Raw genomic sequence first — 12,996 nt, 5'->3', positions numbered from 1 at the left:
CTGGGGAACCAGGTTGGAGTTTCTGCTTCAGATCGACATTCTGTGATTCTGGTCAAATCACTTAGTCTCCCCATGTCTACTGGTGCAGATCAGAGCCTCCGAATCCCCTCTACTTCCACGGACGGTATGATTTCACAGTCACACACGCATACACACATCACACGCTGGTGGGGCCCATTACACCAACATTCACCCTAAATCACTCTATCAGTGCCCTGTAAAGGGGAAACACCTTTCACATGAACTCTATCTAATCTGCCTGTACTTTGAGGTCAATGCGACCAGCTAGTTGCTGTAGATCTAACGAGAACATTTCATAGATTACACAAATAATATTCAATAAACATGAGAAGAAATAACCACCCGAGACAGGAATTCAAACAGATTGTTCATTTATCTAAAATTGTAGGAAAAGCCAATTAAATGCAAAATTAATTTCTCTCATATTTACCTATTCTGTCTAAATGTCAGATCCTAAGTCAGAACCGGTCCTCTGTAGAAGAATTTAGAGTTTTCTGCAGTCATGTAGAGTCATCGTCCTCTCCGTCAGCATAGGGACCTCGCATCATCAGCTCGGGAAGAAGTGGTGCTAGACCTCTGTAGTCTACTATTATTTATACTAAAATTCACATTCTATAAAGTTACATTTCTTTATTCAGAACGGATGAATGGCGGAAATAATGTCATCTTGGTACTGTTTCGATATTCTGCGAGATTTTCTCACGCATAGATTGTCCCACATAATGAATAGCAGAATTGAACGTTCATGACTAATTCGATACTTTTACGGATGTCTCTACTAGGTGAATTTGTTTCAATAGTGAGTTCATTACAAGTTCGTATCAACTTTTCCGTCTTCCAGGGGCTCTTGGCAGATGTCCCGGACTTGTCATCATGCTTATGGCTTTTCAGTTCATCGGAGGTGCAAGGTCACAGGCAGAGCAAAGCCTTTTTGTAAATTTCCATCTACTCGAGTGCAGGCTGTAGATGGCAGCCTTTTTCGGGTAAGCCACATTGGACAACTTAAGCAAAAAATAAACATAAAACAGAATTACTGCACGGAAATGATTATACAGTGTTATTCCCCTGCTAATACCCTTATGTGTGTGTATTTATCTAGCCATTTGCGACATCAAAAGCCATTAATGCATATTAATTATAAGCGCAAACACAATAACATCTCATAAGCAACATCGATTTCTGTCAGTTTGCACACCAACTTAGTTCACTTATTATTGTAGCAATGCAATAGCATTCCCAAGTGTAATTCTCTTGTTAATAAGGTTGATTAGACAACATTTGACAAACTTTTAATACTTAATAATTAATCAGTAGTACTTTTAGTTATAACATGCAAAAGTGAAACAGGTATTCGGTTTTAAAGTAAAAACCCTGCTCCATCAATCCCCCCTTTGGTAATATATAATCACCACAAAAAATCAAAACCCCAAAAATCAATTTTGTCTCCCCTTTTGGAAGAATTTGAAATATCTTCTTGTTCTTATTCATGTTTTAAACCCTAGTTTCCATCTCATCTTCCTTTTTGGTTTCTATATACATGCTTTCTCTTAGCTCTTCTAGTTCTATTTCTTGTGGATCTCTTTCTGGTTTCTTTTGTCTCCTTTTAACATTTTCTTTTGTAATTTTCTTTTTATTTCTTCTATATCTACAACACATACATCCTAATCTAAGGATCAATAATGTAACTATTACACAAGTTAATGGAAATAATATCTTACCAAATATGGTACTACCTATCTTAGCTACAAAGTTTTTGATAGCAATCATCTTATTAGCCATTTTAGTCCAGATACTTTCAGCTTCCAGTGGTACTAATTCTTCATGCAAATCAGTAATATTTTTGATATAAACTTTTAGATCTTTACTTTCGTCAGGAATGTAAGTGCAACAATGTTGAACTTTCAGCATTCCACAGACTCCACCCTCTTTTGCCAAAAGAATGTCAAGGGCAAGTCTATTTTGCATCGCCATAGCACGCAAAGCAACCATTTCTGTATTAACCAAAAGAAAGCCTCCAGCGGTACTTGTTGACAAGCGATCCACCACTGTTGACAGCTTCCGAATGCCAAATGCATTCAAAGAAATTCCCACTGCTGGAATTAAAGCTCCAAAAATATCTCCTACTATTTCTGTCCATGTTTCTCTTCTATAACGTGTTAATGTGTTAGAATGTTCAGCATCATCTACTCTATCCATGTGAAAAATCTTTGGAAAGACCAGGCCAACATAACATGTACCAAACCAATGGTCAGGCAAACGGTAATAAGCCTTGTTCCCACAAATATAATACACTCCCGGAAAAACTGGATCTTCTCCTCCTCTGAATCCCCATCCGGTTGCAATAAAGTATGTATCATGGCACTCACTAGTCCCTATGAAATAATAATCATATTGGGATCTCTTCCTGGTAATGCACAGCTTTCCTTTCTGTGGGGCATCTATAGCCCTAGTTGGACTGGCTCCATTTTTCAACTCCTTTTCTTTCTCAATATCCTACATTGTGTCACTCATTTTATGCCCTTCTGCTTTCTTGTGCATGTTCAATCTACGTCTCTCAACCATGTCTAGAAAATTCTTCTCTTCTCCTTTCAAACTGCAAGTTAAATTATTTCTGAAAACATAGTCTAAGGTTAATTCTTTGGTTTCTAGAAAAATCTCACCTAAAGTGTTAGCATCCTTTGCTGGATTCAGTGCTTTATTCATAGGCAACTGCCCAAGATTGTATCTATATTAGACATATTGTAATCTAATTTCCCTAACTGATAAAATATACTAATCAACACACTACAGGAAATTCCATACGTAGCCGGAAGAGGATGATAAGTCACTCCTTCTGAAACAGAGGCAGGTAACTGCATGCAAACGTAGCAATCCCTTACTTCCATTGTCTTTACGTACTCGTACAACAATTTAGAAAAAACGTTGCTAGAAAAATCGTTAATTGACCTATCTTTATGTATATGTACATTACTAGTTCTAGTTGGAACTACCTTTAATGGACTCTTCCCTATATTAGTCTTGTTCTCAGTATGACCTTCTAAAGTGTCTATAGTGACTCTAAATGAAATCAGTAGAGCAAGCACGCTCCAAAGCAGCATTAATAAACCTGTACAGCAGCAGCACATTTTGCACCATCTTTTCAGAAAGGTACATCTACTTTTATTCTCAGTGTTAGCCATTTTGTTAATTTGACCGTGTCTTTTGACTTAGCCTCTTCTACTCCTCTACTGAACTTTTAAGGGCAGCAAGTACCCAACAGATTATTACAATCTACTAATTTTTAGTATTTCTTCTTCTTCTCTTCTCCAAGTGAATTTTACTTGGATTTACTCAATTTGGATTTTCATCACTTTTCTCTGTTTCTTCATCATCATCAAACTGTATCAGGTCCTGAACATCCGTCTCTTCTCCAATGTCGGACAAGATAACTCTCAGGATTCACGCAGCTTCTTCTTCCGCAACCTCCTTCAGTAAAGCCTCCTCTGGACTTCCTTGGCTGTCCGCCTCTTCTCCTTGTTCAGGCAGTGCCACATACGTCCATTCCGGTGACTTGTACCTCTGGTTTGGTTTTCTTATTCTTTTAGTTCTCTCAGGTATCTTTCTTCTTCTTCTTCTTTAGTTGGATTTTGACTTGACACTTCGTTCACTTGTTCAGCTTTCGAAGAGTTAACTCGTGTCAGTCTGTACCTTAGTCTCTTTATCTTATTTGGCCAAAGATCTCCTTTAGCAGTTCTCTTGTGCTTCCCTCTTTATTTTTTCTTTCTCCAAGCCAAGTTCTCTTTCTCAGAACTCGTCCTCCATGTATCTCATTGACACTTTCATCAGACTCTGTTTTAGTTGCTTCTGGTTCGTTAACAGCTTTCTTTTCTCCAACAACTTCCTTTTCTCCAACAGTCTCTTTTTCCACCAATTGAGATTTCCCTACTTCTGTCCCTCCTCGGGTCTCCGACACGCAATCTTCTTGTTATCTACTTGTCCCTTCACCTAGCTTGTTGTTGATGTTCCCTACACCTCCTCGGTGTTTTTCCGCAATCTGTCCCTCTCTGTCTTTGTCTGTACCTTTTTCTTCAACATTTATCTCAGGTGGAACTTGTCCAATTTCCTCATGTGATTCAGGTGTCTCTTCTGTTGGAATGTTCTTTTCTTTTCTTTCTTTCTTTTTGTGTTGGTCACTGTCAATTGGAACCTCAGGCAATTCCTCTGGGTCTGAACTCGCTTCTGCAGTGTGCACTGTTCTCTTCAGAACCTCTTCTGGTGGGATGAAAATTTCCCTTGACTCACTTTCCCCAATTTCAGGATTCTTTTTCCTTCTTACTGCCTCACTGTCTGCATCGTCACTGGAATCTGATTCTTCAAAGTATTCTTTTCCAGTACCATCTCTTGGATTTGGAACTCTCAGTGTGTGGCTTGCATGTATCCAATTATTCACACCAGCGCACTTCACAGCAGTCGTTGTGGTCAAAATGACTTGTCTTGGCCTTCCCCACCTTGGAACCAGGCAATTCCTTCTTCTGTGGACTTTTATCCTTACCCAGTCCCCTGGGCTCAGATCATGGGCTGGTTTCTTTTCAAGTGTGGTGGCGTCTTCTCCAACCTGGTGAAACACAGAATGAACTGCGTCAGCCAGGCCTTTGCAGTAATCCAAAATCATGTCATCAGTTATAGTCATCAGCTTGTTCACTGGTAGATATGCATGCCTCATAGCACGTCCCATGATAATTTCATGTGGACTCAAACCTGTTGTTCTGTCTGGAGTAGACCTAATGGTCATCAAGACTAGAGGCAAGACATCGGGCCATTTCATTCCTGTGGCCAAGCACATTTTGCCAATTCTGTTTTTGATAGTACCGTTCATCTGCTCAACTACCCCAGAAGCCTCTGGTCGGTAGGCACAATGCAACTTCTGCTGTACACTTAATGCTTCACAAATTAGACCCATGATTTCATTATAAAAATGTCCTCCTCTGTCTGATTCAATGGTTACTGGGAACCCGTACCTTGGGATGAACTCTCTTAACAGTAAATTGGCCTCTGTTATCCCATCATTTCTTCTTGTTGGGTACGCCTCTACCCACCTTGAGAACAAACAGACCACCACCAGGACATACCTCAATCTGTTGACTGGGGGCATTTCAATGAAGTCTATCTGCATGCTTGTGAAGGGTCCTCCCTCCCTGCCTATTGTTCCTAGGCTCACCACTGTTTTCTTTCCAGGATTGAATTGCTGACATATCAGACATCTCTGACAGAGACTTTCTGCTATCAGTCTAAACTTTGGGCTATACCAGGTTTGCTTAAAGGCTCTTATCATAGCATCCCTCCCCAGGTGTCCTTGGCCATGATACATCCTTGCCATTGTTGACAACATGCTGTTTGGCATGACTGGTCTTCCATCCCTATAGACCCACACATGATCTTTTTCTCTAGGTGCACAACCTGCCTTCACCCAATCTCTCATTTCATCATCTTCTGCCTCATCCTGCAGCTGTTTTACTTCTTCCCATGTCCCCACTTCATTAGTAAACATTAATGAACAAGAAGACATTTCCCGTTCTTTACTCCTGTTAATTGAGTGATTGTTTCTGGCACAATATTGTGCTATGTCGTTGGCAAACTTGTTACCCACTGTTACAAAATCATCACCATGACCATGAGCAGCACATTTTACAACTGCTAGCTCTTTAGGCAGCTGTATCACCTCTAGCAGTTTTCCAACCACTTCAGCATTCTTTATGGGAGTTCCACTTGAGGTCAGGAAACCTCTTTGTAGCCATAGCTGACCAAAATCATGGACAACTCCGAAGCCATACTGGCTGTCAGTCATCACAGTCACTCTCACACTTCTCCCAATCTTGCATGCTTTTGTCAGTGCCACTAATTCTGCCACCTGAGCGGATTTAACTCCTTTCAAGGGTGATGCCTCCACAACTTCTGCACACAGCATATGCAGCACTCAACACTCCTTCATCTGTTCTCAGACAAGATCCATCCACAAACAACACATGATCACTTTCAGGCAGTGGCAGATCTCTTATGTCTGGCATTGGCTTTGTACAGTAATCAAGTACATCCAGGCAATCATGATCAACATCATTTCTCACTCCCACACATTCAGCATCAGGCAACAGTGTCGCTGGATTCACATTTACGCATCTCTCCAGGCTTACATTAGTTGCACCAAGAATGACTTTCTCATATTTAGTCAGCCGACTATGAGACATGAACTGTGTCCGGCTCCTTGTTAAAAGGATTGCCACATCATGAGGTACGAATACCCGTACAGGGTATCCCATTATGATTCCCTCACTTTGTTCCAGACTTTTACAGGTAGCAGCTACTGCTTTTAGGCAACCTGGCAAACCCACAGCTACTGGGTCAAGAGTTGCTGAGAAATAGGCAATTGGCCTCCTCAGACGTCCATGTTTCTGGATTAACACTGAAAGTGCACATCCATTTCTCTCACTACAGTACAGCTCAAATTCCTTTTCATAATCAGGCATTCCTAGGGCAGGAGCTTCACAAAGTCGGTCTTTTAACTCTCTGAATGCAGCCATTTCTTCTGGGTTTAGTTCTAATGGGTCTTTTACCTCACTTTTGGTCAATTTGATCAATAGTTTGGCAATCAGGGAAAAGTTACATATCCACTGACGACAGTAACCCACCATTCCCAGGAACATTCTCACCTCTCTTTGTGTCATTGGGGCTCTCATTCCCCTAATGATTTTGATTCTGTCAATAGTCACTTTGCTCAGGCCTTTCTCAATATTGTGTCCCAGATACTGGACTTCTTTCTTACAGAACTGCAATTTGGCTGGAGATACCTTTAACCCTCCATCTGCCAAATGATTCAGTAATGCAATGGTATCTACTTCACAAGCTTCACGTGTTTTTGATGAAGTAGGTCATCAATATATTGAACCAAGACTGAATTTTCAGGCATTGTCAGACTTTCCAGAGATTTCTTTAGCAATTGATTAAATATTGAGGGGCTCTCTGTATACCCCTGTGGAATTCGACACCATGCCAAAATCCGTTCTCCAAATCTAAAAGAAAATATTGGCTGGCTGTCATGATGCAATGGGATTGAAAAGAAAGCATGACACAAATCAATTACCGTATACCATTCTGCATCATGGGGAATCTGATACAAAATCACTGATGGATTTGGCACAATAGGACAACATGGCACAACAATCTTGTTAATCTTTCTCAAATCCTGTACTTTTCTGAACTTTCCATTAGGTTTCTTCAGTCCCATTATCGGTGAATTACATGGGCTGCTCAATATTTCTCTTAACACCCCTTGCTGGATCATTTTCTCAATTAAGGGTGTTATTCCTTCAATTATTTCAGGTGTCAATCTGTATTGCGGTATATTTGGGTAAACCACTCCCTCTTTTACAGTAATCTTTACTGGATCTACATTTCTCATCAGATCCACATCTTCTCCAGTAAAATCACAAACGGCTGCTTTCACTGTCTGTTTCAATTCTGGGGGTAATGCATCTGGATTAAATATTGCATATGTTCCCAAAGCCTCACATTCCCTGTTATCCATAGTCATTCTGTATAGCACATCCTCATCAGGTGTCTCAAAGGTTATTCCATCTGGAGTACAGAAAATAGTGCAATTCATCTTGCACAGCAGATCCCTGCCTAGCAAGTTCACAGGACTTGTGTAACACACCACGAATCGGTGCATATCTGAAAATTTCCCTATTCTAACCCTTACTGGTTCAGTAAGTAGTGTTTTGATCTGTGTGTTGGACACACCAACCACTTGGATCGCTTCGTCCGAGAGAGGAAGATTCTTTATATCAGCTGACCTGACAGCTGATCTCGTGGCCCCAGTGTCAACTAGGAAAGTGATACTTTCACCATTAATGTTCCCATCTACAAAAGGCCCTGCCTGGTCTATTTCTAGAGTTGCGCCAAGTACGCACTCCTCCTCCTCTCTTCGGCACCGTCAGAAGTCTCCCTCAGAGTCACTTCCCTCATTTTTCAGCCAGTACTGAGATACAGCGCTTGCGCGTTTTGGTTTGATTACCTGCTCTTCATCGTAGAACCCCGATTCTTGGCTGTACTTCTGGGATCCTTTTCTCTGTGGCAAGGGTGGTTTTGGCACCTGATTCTGCTGCTTATCAGCTTTCTGCTGTTGCCGATGCTGACCACACCCCTCACTCTGCACCTGTGAATTCAATGATGAATTATCGTCGTTAGTAGACGGTAGATTCTTACACTCGGATTTCCAGTTCCCTAATTTTCCACAGTTGTGACACGGGAACTTTGTTTTGGCCTCTTCTATGTTCCCTTTCCCTTTTCCTGGACCAAACTTGGGTTTATTTCCTGGGCTGTTTGCTTGTTCAATCAATTGAGCTTCCTGTCTTTCTGCGACTTTCACCTGTGCCCACATTGCCTTTTCTTTTAACTTCCTCTGGTTTGCCTCAATCTCATCACTGAAGTATTTTGCTGTTCTTAGAATCTCATCAATTTTCTTACTCTGCCAGTCTACGGTGTGCTGCCTTATCATGTCACTGATTTCAGGCCGCAAACCGTACACGAATCTATACACGAAATGACTCAGTTCCTTGTCACCCAAGTGTTCATCTCCACTGAACTGCTTAAAAGCTAGTATCAGTCTTTCATAATAAGCATGTACTGACTCTTTCAATTCCTGATGTGTTCGATCTATTTTAACCCAATCTGTCTCCTTGGGGGGTACTTTATTTTTCAAAAAGGCCATAACCTGCTCGTATTTCTTCATGACCTCCGGGTCTGGAGCTCCTGTTTTTGGATCTCTTGGGTATTCCTTAGTGGGCCAGTCTATGACTATTTTACATTCTGCCCACAGGTCTGCTGGTACAATTGTATCAAACAGACTATTCAGGTCAATCCACAGTACTTTTGACAGCTTTACAAATCTGTCGACTTGTCTGTACCACTCAACGGGCTTTTCCCTTAGTCGAGGAAAATCATTTGTAAATGATAAAATATCCTGTCTGGTCCATGGGACATGTACGTACCCACCTCCTGGAATCTCTCTCATGGGGTAAGCTGTCACTGCCTTCTCTTTTTCTTTTAGGGGAAATGCTGAATAAGTTCTATCTGCCCCATCCTCTCGCTTTCGATACCATCTGTCTTTCCATTTCTCTACATCTCCCCATTTCTTCAGCAAAGCAATCATTTCCTTAATCTATCCTGTTCGGCCTGCATTGTTTAGATTCTCAATATCTTTGTCTGAAAAATCCACTCGGTAAGGCTTTTGTAAAGCTTTCACCTTGTCCATGTCAATTCCCAATTCACTGGCTATTCCTTTCAACCTGTCATGTATGTTCTTTGCTCTCCATGTGACACTCTTGCAAAGGAAAAGAATCTCCCCTTCCTGATAATTCTTCAGCGTTTCTGAAAGGGAGTGTACCTACAATCATCTCTTCCATTTCCATACGTAGCCTAGCTACATCAATTCCCTGTGATTCTCTCTCCTTTTTAGGTCTCGCCTTGCTATCACGTAAGCGATCGCAAAGCGAGACTATTGTAGAAGGGCATTTTAAAGTGCTCCCAAAAAGCGGATTGCATTGCTAGCACGCGCACAATCACGCGCTTGGTGCCGCCATGCACTCAGCTTTTTGGGAGCACTTCAAAGGGTTTGCTCCCCCGCCCCCAAGCACGCGCGCCACGCTCCGCCGGGCTTGTCTTTTTTTTTTTTTTTTTTTTAACTTTAAGCGCGAGGCGCGCGTGCGGCCAATGCTTGTTTACTTGGCACTGAGACTTCTGGTCGCGTTGCTCCGTTCCAAATGCAAGCTAACTTGGGTTTTACCGTTCCACACATGCTCCTGCCCTCCATGTAACTCGAATCCAACAAACCGCGAACATCTGAGGTTCATTTGCAGCGCTGTTTACGCGATAGCGAGACTATTGTAAAAGGGCATTTTAACCTCTTCAGCGCTGCGCGGATTCCCGCGCGGTGCTGAAAGTTCTGAGCGCGGGCGGGGCCATGACGGAACGGTTCCGTCATAAGCACAGCCCAACCGACGTGCATGACGGAACCGTTCCGTCATCGGCGTCGAAGAGGTTAAAGTGCTCCCAAAAAGCGGATTGCATTGCTAGCACGCGCACAATAACGCGCTTGGTGCCGCCATGCACTCCGCTTTTTGGGAGCACTTCAAAGGGTTTGCTCTCCCGCCCCCAAGCGCGCGCGCACCACGCTCCGCCGGGCTTGTCTTTTTTTTTTTTTTAACTTTAAGCGCGAGGCGCGCGTGTGGCCAATGCTTGTTTACTTGGCACTGCAACTTCTGGTCGCGTTGCTCCGTTCCAAATGCAAGCTAACTTGGGTCTTACCGTTCCACACATGCTCCTGCCCTCCATGTATCTCGAATCCAACAAACCGCGAACATCTGAGGTTCATTTGCAGCGCTGTTATTGCAAAAAACATCGGGAACACTTGAAAATGGAATACATGACACAATGTGAATTCCTTTCATTTAACTACGGTAAATTATTCTGACCGGCGAATGCACTGCTGGGGAACTCGAAATGTCACTTTCTGCGAGGCAGCAAGAAAACAAAATGGTACATCCGAGTTAATGGCAGGGCAGAGGAGGACCAGGAAAGTTGGAGAGTGAAGCGAGGATGTCTACTTACAGCCAGCGGTACCGACCCTGGAACTGGGGAACCAGGTTCGAGTCCCGGCGTCACCTCAACATCTTGTGATTCTGGGCAAACCACTTAATGTCCCTGTGCTAAAAGGAAAATGATTCTGAACTTCAGTAATGTAACTAGTGCTCATGTGAAGCGGTCCAATACCTTCAGGCTGAGTTTTGCGCAGTATAAAACTGCAGCAAAATGGCCTGTGAATGTCTAATAAGTGGGATATGTACATGGGGCATAGCTAATTAGAAGGGAGTGGCCTTGTATATCTATCGAATGGTTTTAACTTGTGATACTTGTCGATATATAGCTTAACATTCTACATTTGAATATTGATTCTTTTAAAATTACAGACAAAACTATTGTTGGATTTTATTATAGTGCACTTTACAAATGCATGATCTCGCTGCGGTTCACAATGTTATGCAATTTTTTATTATTCAGAATATAACGATCATGATAGCTCCTAGACGTAGTCCCTCGCCACAGAGGTATGAGGCGCTCTGCTGTTCATGAGTTTGAATCCAAGGAAGACTGATTCAACCATCCTCCTTCCCAGGTACGTAAACTGACTACCATCAGACTGAGTGCCTTTCATTTGGGTAACATTAGTATCTGCTATTTACAGCGTTTCGAAACCACAGGAATGCGGTATCAAGCGCTGTGTGAAAAACAATATTATTTTTATCTTATTAATATCACTGCCACCCCTGCCCGACCCCTCACCTGACCAATCTTCGCATCGCACGTGTAGTTGGGTACAGCGCATTTAAGGGTTGGAAAAGTCATGTTCGCACCCACCCTCCCCCCTCACACCAACTCCGTCTCCCTAACAGTCAGTCTCCCGCCTCGCATCGCTGGCCTGTCTCAGAATAGAGTCTGTGAACGCCCAGTTTCTTACTGTTGGGAACATAAACAAGGCAAGCTGTGGGGGCCTCAGAACACATTGGGAACTAAACGAGCAGCCTTTTGGAGCCCGCGGGGGTGCTACGCGTGTGGAAAACATAAACAAGAGAGAGCGTGGGTCCTCAGAACAGAGCTGGGAAATAAATATACGAGCTGTCCCTTTAAGCAGCTGGGGTGGTTGATGCACGTGTTTAGACCAGCGCGGGGGGTCTCAGAATATATTTAGAACAAGGACGCTAAGCTTAGTCTCACCCAGGAAGCTAAAGCGCCTCTCTTCAAAAACAAGGCAGAAACGAAAGCAACCAAACGAAAAGGTCTTCCTTTTTCTGTGCAGGTTTTTGTAATAGCAGGTCCGCCAGGCACACAGAGCGTAAACAGGGCAGGCACTTGTATCAAGTGCCTGGGAAAGCATCACACGGGGGTAAAACTGGAAATTCGGGCTCCGGGCTTCGAGGCCAATGAAAACGGGCGCCCTGGGAAGGAGTCTGCTGACATTCGGACGCCTCAGTCGTTATATAGTATGCATATGGAAGCTGCAGAGCTTGGTCAGCTTTGATCCAGTGCTTAATTTGAGTAGGTGGTTTCTGTTGTTCAGCGCCAGCACTTAATTGTCAGCACAGGCTGTAATGATAGTCCACCACATGGCAGAGTCAGTCAAACGTCAGGAAACAAATAAAAGATGCGCTCCTTTTATTCCACAAAACATTGTAAGGCCTTCAAGACAGGCATACTATATAGAATGTAAAGGGGTCTTCATCTGTATAGTCAAGGAGATTACAGGACATTCTCCTAATGCAAAACAGATGTTTGTGCCTGGCGCAAACCTGCATCATGGTGAGGGATAAGCTCACAAGAGCTATGTGAATGTGTATGGCGTCATCATTAAACACAAGATAATATTTTTGAATTATTTAACAGAACTAAAATGATTCACGTTATTTTCTTTTGGTTGACAATGATCCAACTTCGATGACAGGATATATGTTAAACTTACGAGACTTTTGTTTAGTTATCCTTAACTATTTATTTATTTTCCTTTTACCCCTTACTTCAGCAGTGACCTACAGTTTGTTTGACAAGCTTAGTATCCTGCTGTGTGCTGATTTGCATCTCACAGATGCTGCAGAACAAAAGATTACGATCTTTACTACAAGGCTTATTGGAACTGAATTAGCTTGTCCTGGTTTCCTTTCGCAAGTGGCGAAACGTGCTAATGTTTCACACTATAGCAGACTTGCAGTCTCCTTTTTTTCCTAAACAAATGCCAGTACATTACAATATATGAATACACTTACGAAACCAACGTGTAAGCAAATATATTTTAAAAGAAAGTTTAAAGCGTATTACAAAGAAAACCATTATTTATTTTTAACGGTACTACTTTTATTTGTGTGTAGCTTTAAGCACGTAGCTACAGTTGCT

General features: G+C 42.4%; 1 long non-coding RNA gene across 1 annotated transcript; it reads right to left on the bottom strand.

Annotated features, from left to right (window-relative positions):
• Nucleotides 1-414: 414 nt before the first annotated feature.
• Nucleotides 415-11,455, bottom strand: LOC146862926 (uncharacterized). Its single transcript, XR_014978528.1, has 3 exons — nucleotides 11,395-11,455; nucleotides 8,069-8,209; nucleotides 415-1,022 (listed from the first exon to the last, which is right to left on the bottom strand). It is a non-coding gene; the product is annotated as an uncharacterized LOC146862926 (long non-coding RNA).
• Between the last annotated feature and the right edge of the window lie 1,541 nt (nucleotides 11,456-12,996).

Source organism: Triturus cristatus, chromosome 2_2, assembly GCF_964204655.1.
Source record: "Triturus cristatus chromosome 2_2, aTriCri1.1, whole genome shotgun sequence".
In the NCBI taxonomy this organism is placed as follows: domain Eukaryota; kingdom Metazoa; phylum Chordata; class Amphibia; order Caudata; family Salamandridae; genus Triturus; species Triturus cristatus.
The sequence above is the reverse complement of the archived record's forward strand: the minus strand, read 5'-3'. Positions and strand labels throughout refer to the sequence as shown.